Source organism: Bos indicus, chromosome 17 (genome assembly GCF_029378745.1).
Source record: "Bos indicus isolate NIAB-ARS_2022 breed Sahiwal x Tharparkar chromosome 17, NIAB-ARS_B.indTharparkar_mat_pri_1.0, whole genome shotgun sequence".
In the NCBI taxonomy this organism is placed as follows: Eukaryota; Metazoa; Chordata; class Mammalia; order Artiodactyla; family Bovidae; genus Bos; species Bos indicus.
The window spans coordinates 42427477-42444679 of NC_091776.1; the positions used below are offsets into that span (position 1 = coordinate 42427477).

The 17203-nt window shown below is 37.3% G+C and overlaps 1 protein-coding gene across 2 annotated transcripts in view; it reads left to right on the forward strand.

Annotated features, from left to right (window-relative positions):
• PDGFC (platelet derived growth factor C) overlaps nt 1-17203 on the forward strand; it is a 252731-nt gene that overhangs the window by 119297 nt on the left and 116231 nt on the right. The gene's annotated exons all lie outside the window — the stretch shown is intronic.

Consider the following 17203-nt stretch of genomic DNA (forward strand, 5'->3'; position numbering starts at 1 on the left):
CATGGACTGCAGCCCACCAGGCTCCTCCGTCCATGGGATTTTCCAGGCAAGAGTACTGGAGTGGGGTGCCATTGCCTTCTCCCTGACAGTCACTAGTCTACTGTTAATGCTCAAAAATGGTAAATTTTCTGTCTTTGCATTATAAGCTATTATAGTAAATAATCCTTCTTGTTGAAATATAGGAGTGCAGTTAAAGTATATGTTACATTCTTTTCTGTATACATCTCATACATACATATTGTATACATGTTCCTTTCCATTGTAGGTTATTAGAAGATATTGAATATAGTTCCCTGTGCTTGTTTAACTGTTTTATAAATAGTCGGGTATACCTGTTTATCCCAGTCTCCTAATTATCTTCTCCCCTCCCACACTCTCCCCTGGTAACCGTAAGTTTGTTTTCTCTCTGTGAATCTATTTCTGGTTTTGCATTTTGTTATTTAGTCACTAAGTTATCTCCAATTCTTTGTGACCCTATGGACTGCAGCACACCGGGCTCCTCTGTCCTCCACTGTCTCCCAGAGTTTTCTCAAATTCATGTCCATTGAGTTTGGGATGTTACCTAACCATCTCATCCTCCGCTGCCCCCTTTTCCTTTTGCCTTCAGTCTTTTCCAGCGTTAGGGGCTTTTCCAGCTAATGTTGAGTCGGCTCCTTGCACCAGATGGCCAAAGTGTTGGAGCTTCAGCTTCAGCATAGTCCTTCAAGTGAATATTCGGGGTTCATTTCCTTTCCCCTTCATGGATTGCCCTTTGTCATAGCAAAGGGACTTGTGTAACTCAATGAAGTTATGAGCCACACCATGTAGGGCCACCCAAGACAGGTCACAGTGAAGAGTTTTGACAAAATATGACCCACTGGAAAAGGAAATGGCAACCCACTCCAGCCTTCTTGCCTGGAGGACCCCGTGGACGGCATGAAAATAATTCTTAGATTGTTCTAAATTATATATTTTGGATACATGTTTTCAGAAAACATTTTAAACTGTTTTATAGAGTTTCTGCACCAGAAGTCTGAAATAGTGTCATTATTTTTTTATGTAAAAAACATGTTACACCTACCTATATATGTGTATGTATTATTTATTTTAGTTTTTATTTAAATTGGAAGATAATTGCTTTACACTGTGGTGTTAGTTTTTGCTGTACAACAGAGTGAATCAGCTGTGAATATACATATATCCCCTTCCTCTAGCACCTCCATCCTATCTCCCCTCTAGGTCATCACAGAGCACCGAGGTGAGCTCCCTGTGTTAAATAACAGCTTCCCTCAAGCTATCTATCTTACAAATGGTAATGTGGCATATAGGCTTCCTCGGTGGCTCAGTGGTAAAGAATCCACCTGCAATGCAGGAGACGTGGGTTTGATCCCTGGCTTGGGAAGAACCCCTGGAAGAGGGCATGGATACCTACTCCAGTATTCTTGCCAGGAGGATTGCAGGGACTATATTCCCTGCAATCCTCCTGGCAAGAATATTGGAGATATATATATGTATATATGTGTGTGTATGCAATATATATATATATATGTGTGTGTGTGTGTGTGTGTGTGTGTGTGTATGTGTGTGTGTATAATTTACTCTAAGATAAATACATATTTTATTTAATCCAAAACTCAAGTTAGACTTTCAGAATGATTTCTTATATTGATCCCCGTTTGCTAAATTGGTTACTCGTTTACACTAATGATGTTTTACCCAAATGGTTGCTTTATGATGGATAAGTTATTTTTGAGGAGAGTGTTGATTTCATAGGTAAAAGGTTCATGAATAGTTTTCAGGGGCTTGTTGAACATTCTGAAATTGTATGCTACTGTATGAAATTATGAGAGTCTGTATTTATATATATAATTTCCTGGCTTGAGTATTCATACTTTTCATCAGATTCTCAAAACTTTCTCAAGCCTGTGGTTTAAAAGGATTTAAAAAGATAGCTCTGGTTATTCTTAGTTCATAACCTTAACATCGTTGAGAATCCTGAAGCCTAGTTTTATATTTGGAGCAATAATAAGGGAACAGAGGATTATAGGCATTTTTAGCAAATTATGTCAAAGTCTGTTTTTGTCTCAACAACTTCCTATATTGTTATATTCTGTCCAGACCAGCCCATAGCATGCTCTTCACCATGATGGTGCTACTATATTATCCTACCATCCCATAATGCTCACAATCAGTTCTGAACATCCCCTATTATAACTCTCCTCTAGCAAATTGTAGTAAATATGCAAATTGTGAAGAGAATCTCTCAAATTTATCTGTGTTTCAAAGATGTGTGTGGTTCTAAAGTCTGACCAAGAGAATGGGGATTCTGTTTTTTAAAACAAGTATTTGACTTTGGATTTCAGAAAGGTAAAAAGAGTTTCTTCCCTGAATATGATGCTCTATGGGTGAAATTTTACAGTTGCCTGAAGTTTTATTTTAGAGACCTCAGATGTGGTGACATAACTCCAAATGCGAATTTAGTATAACTCAGCTCCATAGAAAAAGGTTTGCTGGAGTGGCAATCAATTGCTGACATCTCCCCTCATAACATGAGGGATTTTGTTTCTTCTTAAGGCAGAAATCTTCAGAAAGCAGCAATAGGCCAGGAGTCTACCCACATATCATACTTTTTACTGAATACATTTCCTTTGTAAGTGTGTTTGCAGCTGAAACTTGTGCTTTTACTTCTGGGCAACCCAGCCAGTCAACACTTATTTATTAAGTCTCTATTATAGGTGAGGATACATTAGTGAAAAACAATGAAAACAAAGCAAAATGAATACCTAAGCAAAATCCATAATCTCTTGGAGTTTGTTAATGAAATTACATGCAGATAAGTTAAAAACTGAATAATCAAGTAAGGGAATATATATATATATATATACACACATATACATGAGACAATATTCATTGTGAAAGGTATATAGTTTTTACTTTCAGTATTGCTTCATTTTTCCATACTTTTTAACCCTAATGATAAGGTACCTTTCAAATGACCTCTTATCTTCTCTAAATGTATATGGAATTTATCATTTGTTAAGGAGTACCGAATTCTGGAATAATGTTTACACTTAGAAGTAGAGTTAACATCAGGCCTATTATTCCAAGCAATGGAATGGAGTTAGAATCCAGAAAATCAGCAATTATTGGTACAAAATGTCTCCTGCTTCCTTGGTAGTATTAGAAAGACCTCAGAAATAATCCATTAAAGAGAGGTTAAACAGGAAATGTTTAAAGTTAGGATTGTTATTTTGTTGCTGTTTTTATTTTAACCTACATTGAATAAAATACTGTGAAAGTACTAGATATTACTAAATTTATGAAAACAAAGCATTCATTCTACTTGGTGAACTGAAATAACTATGGATGGTAACAGGAAAACAGACACTTCAGAATTCTTCATACAGATGTTTGAGGTGAAAAATTTCCTGGAGTCATGTGATGTAGTGGAAAGAGAATAGGATTTAGACTCAAAAGCACTGGATTGAAGGGTAAAGCTGTTTGTCGTTACGGTAACCATGAGCTCAGGTTGTCTGGGGACCATCATGGTTTAATATCTGTGGTCTTGACACAATTAATAATACCACCTTATTTCAGTCATAAAAATGTGCTGGTTTGGACAAGAAACTATATGGTCAATTTAAGGTGACAACCAACTCTTTTTGCATTAATAAATTTTGCATGATACATTGGCTCTTCTAAGTGATTGTGAGAGCAGAAGAAACTTGTGTGTCAGAAAATGATTTGTAATCTGAAAATAATTTATAAGACCTAGAAAGAGGTGTATAAATATTAGTGTATTCATTTGGACAGAATCACCACAGTGCTTGTGTAAAGAGAGTAGATTTATTTTAGTCAATCGCTCTGGAACAGAACAGATTGAACAGATTACTTAGATTAAACAAATTACTCTTGTTTAAGAAGCTGGGTAGAGACTTCCCCGGGAGGCCCCGTGGTTAAGACTTCTCCTTCCAATGCAGGGGTGCAGGTTTGATCTCTGGTGGGGTAAGCTAAGATCTCAGAAGCCTTGGGGCCAAAAAAAAAAAAAAGAAAATCATAAAGCAAACGCAATGTTGTAACAAATTCGATAAAGACTTAAAAAGAAGTTGTATAATGCCCTAGTTTTCCAAAATGTGTTGTGTTGGTATCAAGGACCAGGACAACAAGGAATAATAAACCTAGACTTTAAGGGATAGATTTCACTTAATTAAAATTCTAACGGGTTTACTAAACTGAGAAAAGTGGAGTCAATTATTGCATAATTTCATCAATATTCAATTCAGTTTTCTTCCAGTTTGCCTCTTTATCATCTTCAAGAGACACTTGCATGTCCTATTAGCTTTGGAAAATGATAATGATTTTATTCTTTTTCAGAAGCTAGTCCCAGTCATTACAGATATTAATGAATTTGATCTTAAGTGAGCAGTTTCTAAAAGAGAAAAAACAGTCACGGGACTCTCGTCTCAACTTCTGTTTTATTCAGGATGATCCATGTGATCTCTATAAACTGGCGGAACCATAGTGTGGTTTTCTTTCTTTTTTTTTGCAGGGGGTTGCTGTGCTCAGTCTCTGTTGCTTTGCACAGGTTTTTCTCTAGTTGCTGTGAGTGGAGGCTTCTCTCTAGCTGTGGTGTGTGGGCTTCTATTGTTGCTGAGCATGTGCTCTGGGGTGGGAGGGCTTCAGGAGTACTCAAGCTCATTACTTGTGGCTTGCGGGCTTAGTTGCTCTGAGGCATGTGGGATCTCCCCGGACCGGGAATTGAACCCATGTCCCCTTCATTGGCAGGTGGATTCTTATCCATTGTGCCACCAGGGAAGCCCTGCCCCATAGCTGTTTAGATTTCTTCCTGAGAAGCTGGCACAAGACTTGTGTTCATTTGAAATGAAATAAAACCAAATCAGTTTCTATTAACAGAAAATGAGTTTCCCACAACATCAAGGTCCCTTCATCAGTAGGAAGAAAAAACTAAATCAGTCTAAATCTGTGAAGCCATTAACTAAACATTGTGTGGACCACAGAACCTTGACAAGCAAGAGCCAACTCACCATTTGCAACTTTTAAAAATAGTTTCTGGGACAAGATATTAGGGGATAATTATTATTAATTCACAAGGTTGTTAAAAAAAAAAAACTAAAGAGATAATATATATGGAAACATTGAGATAGTAATCTGCAATTTTGAGTCACTAGTCAATAAATATTAGTTGAGTAAATGAGCAAGATTTAGGAAGAATGAAGCATCAAGGGAATATATCCTAAAAATAATGCTCTTTCTTTTATTTTTTTCTATGCCAGCCAAGACCCTCTCCCTTATACATTGGTACAAATGGCCATGAATGAGTTCATTTGACTGACTCAGATAACAATGATCACAAGCTTTATGTGTCTTTTAAATCATTAAAATCATTTTTACCTCCAAAATCTGAAATTGAAGATTCTGAACCCCCTACAGTAGGATTTGAGGTCACCCCAAGACTCAATTTTACTATCTCCATCTACTGGCAGGGAGGAACTATACCCAAGCATCTGGACTGGCATAGAAAAGAGGAGAAAGAACATTTAAAAGGTAAGCAAAATGTATATTTTTATTTACTTTACATTTTTAAACTTTACTTATACATTCTTGACATAATCTCACATGATTAAGGTTTATACAATGAACCATATTAGAGAAGAGACTCCTTTTAGGTGGGATCATATTCTTATCTGATTTTATGACATGAGCAACTACAGACTTCACTGTCTTCTTTTCACAGTGGGAGTTTTTCTGTTCTTGTAGTTCTACATTTCTATCCAATTGTGCCAATGCTCAGTACTGTTTCCATATTCCTAATAATGTGCAAACTGCAGCGGGGTTACCGAACTGTTCTCATTTTTGCATTCTTTGATGTGTTAAAAGTAACTTCCCCTGGCACATTATTTTGACGTTATGGTGTAGAGAGAGTGGCAGAATTTTTCTCAAACTGTAATTGATTATTCTTAGACTTTTTTTCCCCATTCTTCTTTGATACTAATTTTATTTGGCAGAAAGTGCTGTATAAAAGGTTCCTGTTAATCAGTTAAAGTCTTCATACATATTTATATCAGTTTTTTTTTTGCCTTCCTATCATGAATCTTCGGCTTTAGTTGGTTTTTAACAGGATTCCAACACTGCAATCACATTTTGAATTATGATAACTTCTTTAAATATTTTGATGGGCTCTGTGCTCGTGCAGGAATTTAAATTGCATGCTTTAAATGATTAGGTGTTATTAAAGTTTTTATTATACATATCTTTCTTTAAAAAGCCTGATCTCAACCAGAAAATAAGAATAATAGCCACATGTGAAGATAATTAGTATTACTACACTTTCTGTAATTAAATTAAGTACATTTTGTACTTTTTTCTCCTGTTAGGTTTCTCCTGCCTCTCCCCACCCCCAGGCAAGTGTTTCCCTATCTTTTTTCCATTTCTTTGGATGGTGTTCCAATTCTTTCAGAAGAGGGACCGGTGGATTTATAGGGGACATGGGTGGAAAGTTTTCAACATCAAAATCAGATTTTATGGGCAAGAATTTTCAAGGAAATGCTCTGTTCAGACAGGTCTGTTCACTCTCTGGGAGATCACGAATGCAGCTGGTCCATTTGCTGACTGGGGATTACAGTCAGGTAAACAGTGCAAACGCTGTACAGGATTCTTCAATCTCCTTCTGGCATCTGACAGCGTCCAATCTGAGAGATGTATCCTCAGAGTCTTCCCTGAGATCAGAATGTAGGGTAGTAGGTATTTTTGGATAACGTCAAAGGAAGCAGTAATAAGGAGTGTTAGAGAATCATCCATGAAATGAATGAAATGAAACTTCTGGTGGATTCTGTAAGGTTTCAGTTCAGTCTCTGCTTTGAATTTGTGTCCAAAATTCAAAATATGTATTTTCTTGACTCTGTCCCATCCCTGTGTTTCAGCTCCTCTTTTTAGACCACTTTTCTCTGGATCTTTGGTTTGATTTTAAAACTATTATCATAAAACTGGCTGTTGCTGGAGAATTCAGCTAATGGTTCTGTGGTTATAGTTAAGCCAATTATTCAACATCTCTTTATTTACTCTCTTAGAGTAGACTAACTAGATGATAAAATAATATAATCTGAAAATGAAATAGCTAAGCATGGTTAAATACCTCATGCTGCTGCTGCTAAGTCGCTTCAGTCGTGTCCGACTCTGTGTGACTCCATAGATGGCAGCCCACCAGGCTCCCCCGTCCCTGGGATTCTCCAGGCAAAAATATTGGAGTGGGTTGTCATTTCCTTCTCCAATGCATGAAAGTGAAAAGTGAAAGTGAAGTTGCTCAGTTGCTCCTGACTCTTCGCGACCCCATGGACTGCAGCCTACCAGGCTCCTCCATCCATGGGATTTTCCAGGCAAGAGTACTGGAATGGGTTACCATTGCCTTCTCCAAGGTACCTCATGATCATTATTAAAAATGCCATTGAGGAATAGAATTTAAGTAATCTATATACCCATAGATGTTATGTGTTTTATTTTATGACTTCCACTGATTTTAAAAGCCCCACAGTTGTATTTTATGCACATTTTAACATCACGTTAAGATTGAGGAAAGTTGTTGAGGGTAGGGGGTGGGGTGGGAGGTAATGTTTTCCAGCCAAGCAGAAAGATTAGAATATCCTTAAGTGTAAGTTTGTTTAAATATAGCCTCTGAAGTGCAGTCATGTCCAGTGTGATTACTCTTCATTTATTGCTGCTAGTTTGATGTGGAATTCCTACTGAAGCCAAATATCCTCCTACAGATGTAACTTCTAAATCTCAAATATTGCTATGGAAATGCAAATCTTTTGTCACTTATTGACAGTGTTTAATTAACAATATTAAAAACATAAAGTGGGAGGACATGATTTGTATAGAAGCAACCAAATTTACTATTTTTCCTACTATCTTTGAATGTTATTTATAGGAACCTCATAGGCTCATTACATATAAATTATATACATTCATCTTTGAATATGAAATGCTAAATATAAGTAGGAAACAGTAAAGTCTCATTTTTCAGTGTTGATGATTGCTAGATATGTTAAGACAGAAATAAATTCCTCTTCTATTGTTTCTTAGAAATCATTTATTTCCCCTAATGCAGAGTTTCATGTAAGAGAGAATTTTAAACATATTTTAGACTTAAGCATATTTTAGATATTCACTAAATTCATAAACAAATGGCCTTATTGGCATTTTTGAATGAGTTTGTATTGATTATATTTTCATTATTATTGTCCTTGATACATTTTAAACATCTACCCATCAAATTGTCACTACTGTATCTAGACGTTGTGTGCTCCCAAAGAAATAGGTCACTGCTTTCAACATTTGAAATTGCTCATAAATTCCATCTGAAGGTTGTAAATTATGTGTCCAGTGCACATACAATATACTGACAGATGCTGAGTCTCCAAACAGATGAAGTTCTTTAATATATTTTTTTCTTAACTAAGCATAGTTGATTGTTCTGAGGTTAAATAATATGAATTTGTATTTAATAATATTAGCTGGTTTGGGGGATAATATTTCAAATAAATGCCTTTCAATGTTTAAAATATTTTAATTCAACAAGAGTTGATTAAATATTGAAAAAGGAAATCAGTAGTGAATCTTTAAAATGAATGTTTCTTTTCTAACGTGAATTATTCCTTATTTATCTCTGTTCTATATTCTGGTTTTAGCCTTCTTGTGGTATGTATAATTCTGTACACTTTAACTCATAAAATATAATATCATCGCCTAAACATGTTTTGCTGAAGTAATGTGTGTATATAAAATTATAATCATTACTAATTGGAGTTCAGTAAAGCATTTAAGGAGAATTCTGTGTTTCTATTTTTCTCCAGTCTCTAAGTACTGTCCAACTCTTTGCAACCCCATGGACTACAGCATGCCAGGCTACCCTGTCCTTCACAATCTCCTGGAGTTCGCACAAACTCATTTCCAATGAGTCAGTGATGCCATCCAACCATCTCATCCTCTGTCTCCCCCTTCTCCTCCTGCCCTCAATCTTTTCCAGGATCAGGGTCTTTTCCAATGATTTGGCTCTTCACATCAGGTAGTCAAAGTATTGGAACTTCAGCTTCAGCATCAGTCCTTTTGATAAATATTTAGGGATAATTTTGTTTAGGATTGCATGGTTTGATTTCCTTGCTATCCAAGGGAATCTCAAGAGTCTTCTCCAGCACCACAATTCAAAAACTTTAGTTCTTCAGTGCTCAGCCTTCTTTATGGTTCAGCTCTCACATCCATACATAACTACTGGAAAGACTATAGCTTTGACTATACAGTACTTTGTTGGCAAAGTGATGTCTCTGCTTTTTAATTCCCTGTCTAGATTTGTCATAGCTTTTCTTCTAAGGAGCAAGCACCTTCTAATTTCGTGGCTGCAGTCACTGTCCGAAGTGCTTTTGGAAGCCAAGAAAATAAAATTTGTCACTATTTCCATATTTTCCCCAACTGTTTGCCATGAACTGATGGGGCCAGGTACCATGATCCTGGTTTCTTGAAAGTTGAGTTTTAAGCCATCTTTTTCACTCTCCTCTCTCACTGTCATGAAGAAGCTGTTTAGTGTTTCTTTGCTTTCTGCCATTAGAGTGGTATCATCTGCATATCTGGGATTTTTGATATTTCTCCTGGCAATCTTAATTACAGCTTATGATTCATCCAGCCTGATGTTTCGCACAATGTACTTGGCATATAGGTTAAATAAATAGGGTGACAATATACAGCCTTGCCCTACAACTTTCCCAATTTCTACCTAGACCATTGTTCCATGTATGTTTCTGTTACTTCTTGACATGTGTACAGCTTTCTCAGGAGAAAGGTAAGGTGGTCTGGTGGTCCCATCTCTTTAAGAATTTTCCAAGTTGTGATCCACACATTTAAAGGCTTTGGTGTAGTCAGTAAAGCAGAAGTAGAGGTTTTTCTGGAATTCCCTTGTTTTTTCTATGATCCAGCAGATGTTGCAATTTGATCTCTGGTTCTTCTGCCTTTCTAAATCCAACTTGTACATCTGCAAGTTCTCAGTTCACCTACTGCTGAAGCCTATCTTGAAGGGTTTTCACCATTAACTTGCTAGCATGTGAAATGAGTGCAGTTGTATGGTAGTCTGAACATTCTTTGGCATTGCCTTTCTTTCAGATTGGAATGAAAACTTGCCCTTTCCAGTCCTGTGGCCACTGCTGAGTTTTTCAAATTTGTTGACATATTGAGTGCAACACTTTTACAGCACTGTTTTCTAGGGTTTGAAATAGCTCAGCTGGAATTCCATCACCTCCTCTAGCTTTATTCGTAGTATTGCTTCCTAAAGCCCACTTGACTTCACACGCCGGGATGTTTGGCTCTAGATGAATGACAACACCATTGTGCTTATCCAGGTCATTTAGAACTTTTTTATGTAGTTCTTCTGTGTATTCTTGCCACCCCTTTTTAATCTCTTGTGCTTGTATTAGGTCCTTACTGTTTCTATCCTTTATTGTGCCTATCTTTGCATGAAATTTTTGCTTGTTACCACCAATTTTCTTGAAGAAATCTCTAGTCTTTACTTTTCTACTGTTTTCTTCTATTTTTTTGCATTGTTCACTTAGGAAGGTTTCTTATCTCCCCTTGCTATTCTCTGGGACTCTGCATTTAGTTTGGCATATCTTTCCCTTTCTCCTTTGCCTTTCACTTCTCTTCTTTCTCAGGTATTTGTAAGACCTCCTCAGGCAACCACTTTGCCTTCTTGAATTTCTATTTCTTGATGATACTTTTGGTTACCACCTCCTGTACAGTGTTATGAACCTCCATCCATAGTTCTTCAGGTACTTTGTCTATCATATCTAATCCCTTGATCTCTTTGTCACCTCCACTGTATAATCATAAAAAATTTGATTTAGGTCATACCTGAATGAGCTTATGATTTCCCCTTCTTTCTTCAATTTAATCCTGAATTTTGCAATAAGGAGCTTATGATAGTAGCCACAGTCGGGTCCAGGTCTTCTCTTTGCTGACTGTATCCAAATTCTCCATATTTGACTTCAGAGAAGGTAATCAATTTGATTTCAGTGTTGACCATCTGGTAATGTCCATACGTAGAGTCATCTCTTGTATTGTTGGGAAAAAGGGTATTTGCTATGACCAGTGTGTTCTCTTCACAAAACTCTGTTAGATTTTGCCCTGCTTCATTTTGTACTCCAAGGCCAAACTTGCCTGTTATTTCAGGTATCTCTTGACTTTCTACATTTGTATTCCAATCCCCTGTGATGAAAGGCCATGTTTTTTTTTTTGTTTGTTTGTTTGTTTGGTTGGTTGGTTGGTTGGTTGGTTTTTGGTATTGTTATAGAAGATCTTTCCCTGGTGGCTCCAGTGGTAAAGAATTCACTTGCAATGTGGGAGACCTGGGTTCGATCCCTGGGGTGGGAAGATCCTCAGGAGGAGGGCTTGGCAACCCACTTCAGTATTCTTGTCTGGAGAAACCCCATGGACAGAGGAGCCTGGCAGGCTACGTTCCATGAGGTCGCAAAGAGTTGGACATGACTGAGAGGCTATGCAAGCACATATTAGGCCTTGTAAGTCTTCACAGAACCTTTCAGCTTGTTCGGCATCACTGGATGGGGCATAGGTTTGGATTACTGTGGTTTTGAATGGTTTGCCTTGGAAATGAACCGAGATCATTCTGTTGTTCTTGAGATTGCACCCAAGTACTGCATTTTGGACTCTTTCGTTGACTATGAGGGCTACTCTATTTCTTCTCAGGGATTCTTGCCCATGTAGTAGATATAATGGGCATCTGAATTAAATTCACCCATTCTCATCCATTTTAGTTTATTGATTCCTAAAATGTTGGTGTTCACTCTTGCCATCTCCTAAGAAGATCATTGAAAGTTTGTCTTCCATAATTGAGCCTTCATTGAAAATGTTATACCCCCAAACCAAAATAGATTATTTTTACCATTACCTTGAGGTTAAAATACCATGTTGTCAAATCACTGCCATTTGTTTCCCATGCCTCAATACCAGAAGAATTTTATAGATCTTACTTGTGATGTAACATAAATTCAGATATTTCAGCAATGAAAAAGGAACACCAGCAATAGCCACACCAGGATAAATGGCCTGAAACTGCCACTCCAGGCAGACCCAAACATGTTTGCTATGTAACAATTTTGGTTGCTTGTATAAAAACCTTAACTCTATCTGTCTTAAATGGTGTAAATAATTTGATTAATCATGTTTTGAGAAGCCTAGAAATGGGCTGAATTTATTGTGTGGTTTGAGCTGGGATCTGGCCCCGTTTTGCTGTCATACTGTGTGTCTGTCTACTTCTGTGCATCAACTTTTCCATCAGACTGACTTCTAAAATGACACCTTATTGACTACAGCAGTTCTAGACCTTACTTCTGTGCCCAACTTGGTCTAGTCCTCTACTGTTGAGGGGAAAAAAAAAAAGAAAAAAGCCACTGGATTTACTCTGATTGTCCCATTAGAGCTAATCCATGGAACAAGGGAAATTGGCGTATGTTGATTTTCCAGGCGTACTTCTGGGTAGAGTCTGTCAGGACTGCTTCACCATGGTGGTGTTGGGGGGTTCTGGGAAGATGCTCACTTGTAAACTGTTCATCATTGCACATGGAAGATTTGCTCTGAACTTCTGAACTGGGTCCCCGTTTCTTACCATTGCTTGTAGTTAGGTAGGATGGTAATGGCTGAATTCATTTACTTCTTATCAGATACAAAATAACGCAAACCCTTATATGCACTGCTATGTATAAAATAGATAATGAGAACCTGCTGTATAGTACAGGTAACTCTACCCAGTGCTCTGTGGTGACCTGAATGGGAAAGAAATACAAAAAAGAGGGGATTTATGTATACAGGGAGCTAGTTCACTTTGTTGTACAGCAGAAACTAACACAACATTGTAAAGTGACTATATTCCAATAAAAATTAATTTTAAAAAGATAGTGTCAGGTCAAAGAAACTGCATAATTTCTACAGAGTTATCATTTTTTCCATCTTCTGCAGTCAACCTGAATTGCCGATTCAGGCAATTGGGAATTCGCATTCACTCTTGAGAAATTACTGCTTGCTTCATTAGTTTGGTCTTTGTGAATTTGGATTCCTCGTATATACTGAGCAATTTTGCATTATCTTTCATAGCAATCTCCTGTTCACTAATATCAGAAAAACTGGACAGTTGATAAAAAATTTTCTTTCTCCCTGTTTGAATTAGATAGAATATGATGGACAAGACGTCTGTTTTACATACATACTAATTTATAATTATCAAGGTGGTTAGTTTATACAAGTATCATTTCATTTGAACTTTAAAACAGCCTCTGATTATTGCTAGTTTATAAAAATTAAAACCTGATATGAAGTATCTTGCCTAAAATAACAGATTTTTACCATCAAGTGATTCATAGTTCCGAGTTAAGATAAAATAATAATACATGTAGTATTCTCAGTGTGGTAAAATTATAGAAGATGCTTTATTTAAAAATGAGTATATTAAGACAATGGAAAATCTCACTAACGAGTAATATAAAACATGTCACCAGGAGCTGAAGTATATGTGTACGTAATAATAGATGAACTTTGAGTAAAATATGAATTAAGGGACTTGAGGAATATACATTGTAAAAGTTTATTATGTTTACATGTATAGCCTCTGGAAACTTAGGAGTGAAGGATGAAATATTGAAATACTGAATTTTTTTGCCATGAGCTAGGAAATAATTTTTCTTTATGTTAGCAATATGTACCATGTGGTGCCATGTGCTGGGAAAAAAGCTAGATACTGGTTACAGACTCCAGAATCAGTTCTGTCTAGGTTTTTCCGTCTCACTGGAAGCTCAGAGTAGAGCAGGAAAGAAAGAAAGTTCAGCCCACAGAGGATGATTAAAATATGCTGCCCTACATAGAGAACAGACTTATGGTATTGCCCAAGGGGAGGAGGTGGGGAGGGATGGATTGGGAGTTTGGGATTAGCAGATGTTAACTATTATATATAGAGAATGGATAAACATCAAGGTCCTACTGCATAGCACAGGGCACTATATTCAGTGTCCTGAGGCAAACTGCAATGGAAAATAATATATAAAAAAAAAAATGGTGCGTGTGCATGGGTGTATAACTGAATCACTTTGCTGTACAACTGAAATTGACACAACAATATAAAGCAACTACACTTGGAAAAACTAACTTTTATAAGATGCAGCCCTAAAGGAATGTACAAAGGGAATTCAGGATTACATTCTATCTGAAGTGGGATTTGATAATTGAATATATGCTTACTAGAATTTCTAGTTGAGGAGAGATATTAAATTACAGTTTTCTAAATTGTCACATTAAGAGTACAAAGCTTCACCCTGTTCTTACATCTCAAGCCCTTGGTGCAGTGCATGAAACAAAATAGGTTCTCAGTATATGATTTTTGACTATTCATTCCCTTGAGGAATAAATGATTATCTTCTGGAATAGATTCAAGAACCACAATTGTATGTATTTTAAATAATTGCATTTGTTTTTATGGCTTACTTAATATAGCAATCTCTTATTTTTCCCTAGTGCACATTTATTCTCATACATAATTCATGAATAATTTGAGGTATTGTTGTTCAGTCACTAAATCTTGTCTGACTCTTTGTGACCCCATGGACTGTGTATGCCAGGCTCCCCTGTCCTTCAGGATCTCCTGGAGTCAGCTCAAACTTATGTCCATTGAGTCAGTCATGCCACCCAACTATCTCATCCTCTGTTGCCCTCTTCTCCTGCCCTCAGTCTTACCCAGCTTTAGGATCTTTTACAATGAGTTGGTTTTTCGCATCAGGTGGCCAAAATATTGGAGCTTCAGCTTCAATATCAGTCCTTCTAATGAATATTCAGGGTTGATTTCCTTTATGAGTGACTGATTTGATCTCCTTTCCATCCAAGAGACTCTCAAGAGTCCTCCAGTGACACAATTCTGAAGCATCAACTTTCCAGCTCTCAGCTTTCTTTATAATCCATCTCTCACATCCATACATGAACTGGAAAAACCATAGCCTTGACTAGACGTACCTTTGTTGAGAAAGTAATGTCTCTGCTTTTTAATATGCTGTCTAGGTTGGTCATAACTTTACTGCCAAAGAGTAAGTGTTTTTTAGTTTCATGGCTTTAGTCACCATCTGCAGTGATTTTGGAGCCCAAGAAAATAAAGTCTGACACTGTTTCCATTGTTTCCCCATTTATTTGCCATGAAGTGATGGGACCACATACCATGATCTTAGTTTTCTGAATGTTGAACTTTAAGCCAAATTTTCACTCTCCTCTTTTACTTTCATCAAGAGGCTCTTTAGTTCTTCTTCACTTTCTGCCATCAGGGTGGTGTCATTTGCATACCCGAGGTTATTGATATTTCTCCTGGCAATCTTGATTCCAGCTTGTGCTTCATCCATCTCACCATTCCGCATGATGTACTCCTCATAGAAGTTAAACAAGCAGCTTAACAATATGTATATTGCCTTGATGTACTCCTTTCCCAGTTTTGAACCAGTCCATTTTTCCATGTCTAGTTCTAACTGTTGTTTGTTGACCTGCATACAGATTTCTCATGAGGCAGGTAAGGTGGTCTAATATTCCCATCTCTTTAAGAATTGCCCACAGTTTGTTGTGATCCAAACGGTCAAAGGCTTTAGTGTAGTCAATGAAGCAGATGCTTTTCTGGAATTCCCTTGCTTTTTCTATGATCCAGCAGATGTTGGCAATTTGATTTCTGGTTCCTCTAATTTTTCTATATCCAGCTTGTACATCTGGAATTTCTCAGTTCACCTACCAGTGAAGCCTAACTTGAAGGATTTGAGCATTGACTTGCTAACTTGTGAACTAAGAGTGTTTGTATGCAGGTTTGAGCATTCTCTTGCGTTGCCTTTCTTTGGGATTGGAATGAAAACTGACCTTTCCCAGTCCTGTAGCCACTGTTGAATTTTCCAAATTTGCTGACATATCGAGTACAGAATTCTGACAGCATCATCTTTTAGGATTTGAAATAGCTCAGCTGGAATTCCATCACATCCTTTAGCTTTGTTTGTCATAATGCAATGCCTTCCTCCAGGGCATCTTCCCAACCCAGAGCTCCAACCCAGGTCTCCCACATTGCAGGCAGTTTCTTTACCATCTGAGCCATGAGGGAAGCCCAAGAATACTAGAGTGGATAGCCTATCTCTTCTCCAGGGGTTATTCCCGACTCTGGAATCGAACCAGGGTCTCCTAATTACAGGCAGATGAGCTACAAGGGAAGCCCATAATGCTTTTTAAGACCCACTTGACTTTGCATTTCAGGATGTCTGGCTCTATGTGAGTGATCACACCATTGTGGTTATCTGGATCATTACGATCTTTTTTTGTATTATTCTTGTGTGTATTCTTGTCACCTCTTCTTAACCTCTTCTGCTTCTGTTAGGTCCTTGCCGTTTCTGGCCTTTGTTGTGCTCGTCTTTGTCTGAAATAGTCCCTTAGTATCTCCAGTTTTCTTGAATAGATCTCTATTCTCTCCCGTTCTGTGAATTTTTCCTCAATTTCTTTGCATTGTCCACTTAAGAAGGCTTTCTTATCTCTCCTTGCTCTTCTCTGGAACTCTGCATCCAGTTGTGTGTGTCTTTCCCTATCTCCTGTGCCTTTCGTTTCTCTTCTTTTCTCAAAGAAGAAAAGCCTTCTTTTCTTTGTAAAGCCTCTGAAGATGACCACTTTGACTTCTTGCATTTCTTTTTCTTTGTGATGGTTTTAGTCACCACCTCCTATACAAGTTATGAACTTCCATCCATCATTCTTCATGCACTCTTATCTACTGGATCTAATCCCTTGAATCTGTCACCTCCACTGTATAATCATGACGGATTTGATTTAGGTCATACCTGAATAGTCTAGTGGTTTTCCCTACTTTCTTTGATTTAAGCCTGAGTTCTGCAAAAAGGAGCTGATGATCTGAACTAAAATCAGCTCCAGATCTTGTTTTTGATGACTGTATAGAACTTCTCCATCTTCAGCTGAAAAGAATATAGTCAGTCTGATCTTGGTGTTTACCACCTGGTGATGTCTACATGCAGAGTCATCTCTAGTGCTGTTGAAAGATGGTGTTGGCTATGAACAATGTGTTCTTTTGGCCAAACTCTGTTAGCTTTTGCCCGGTTTCATTTTGCACTACAACATCAAACTTTCTTGTTACACCTGGTATCTC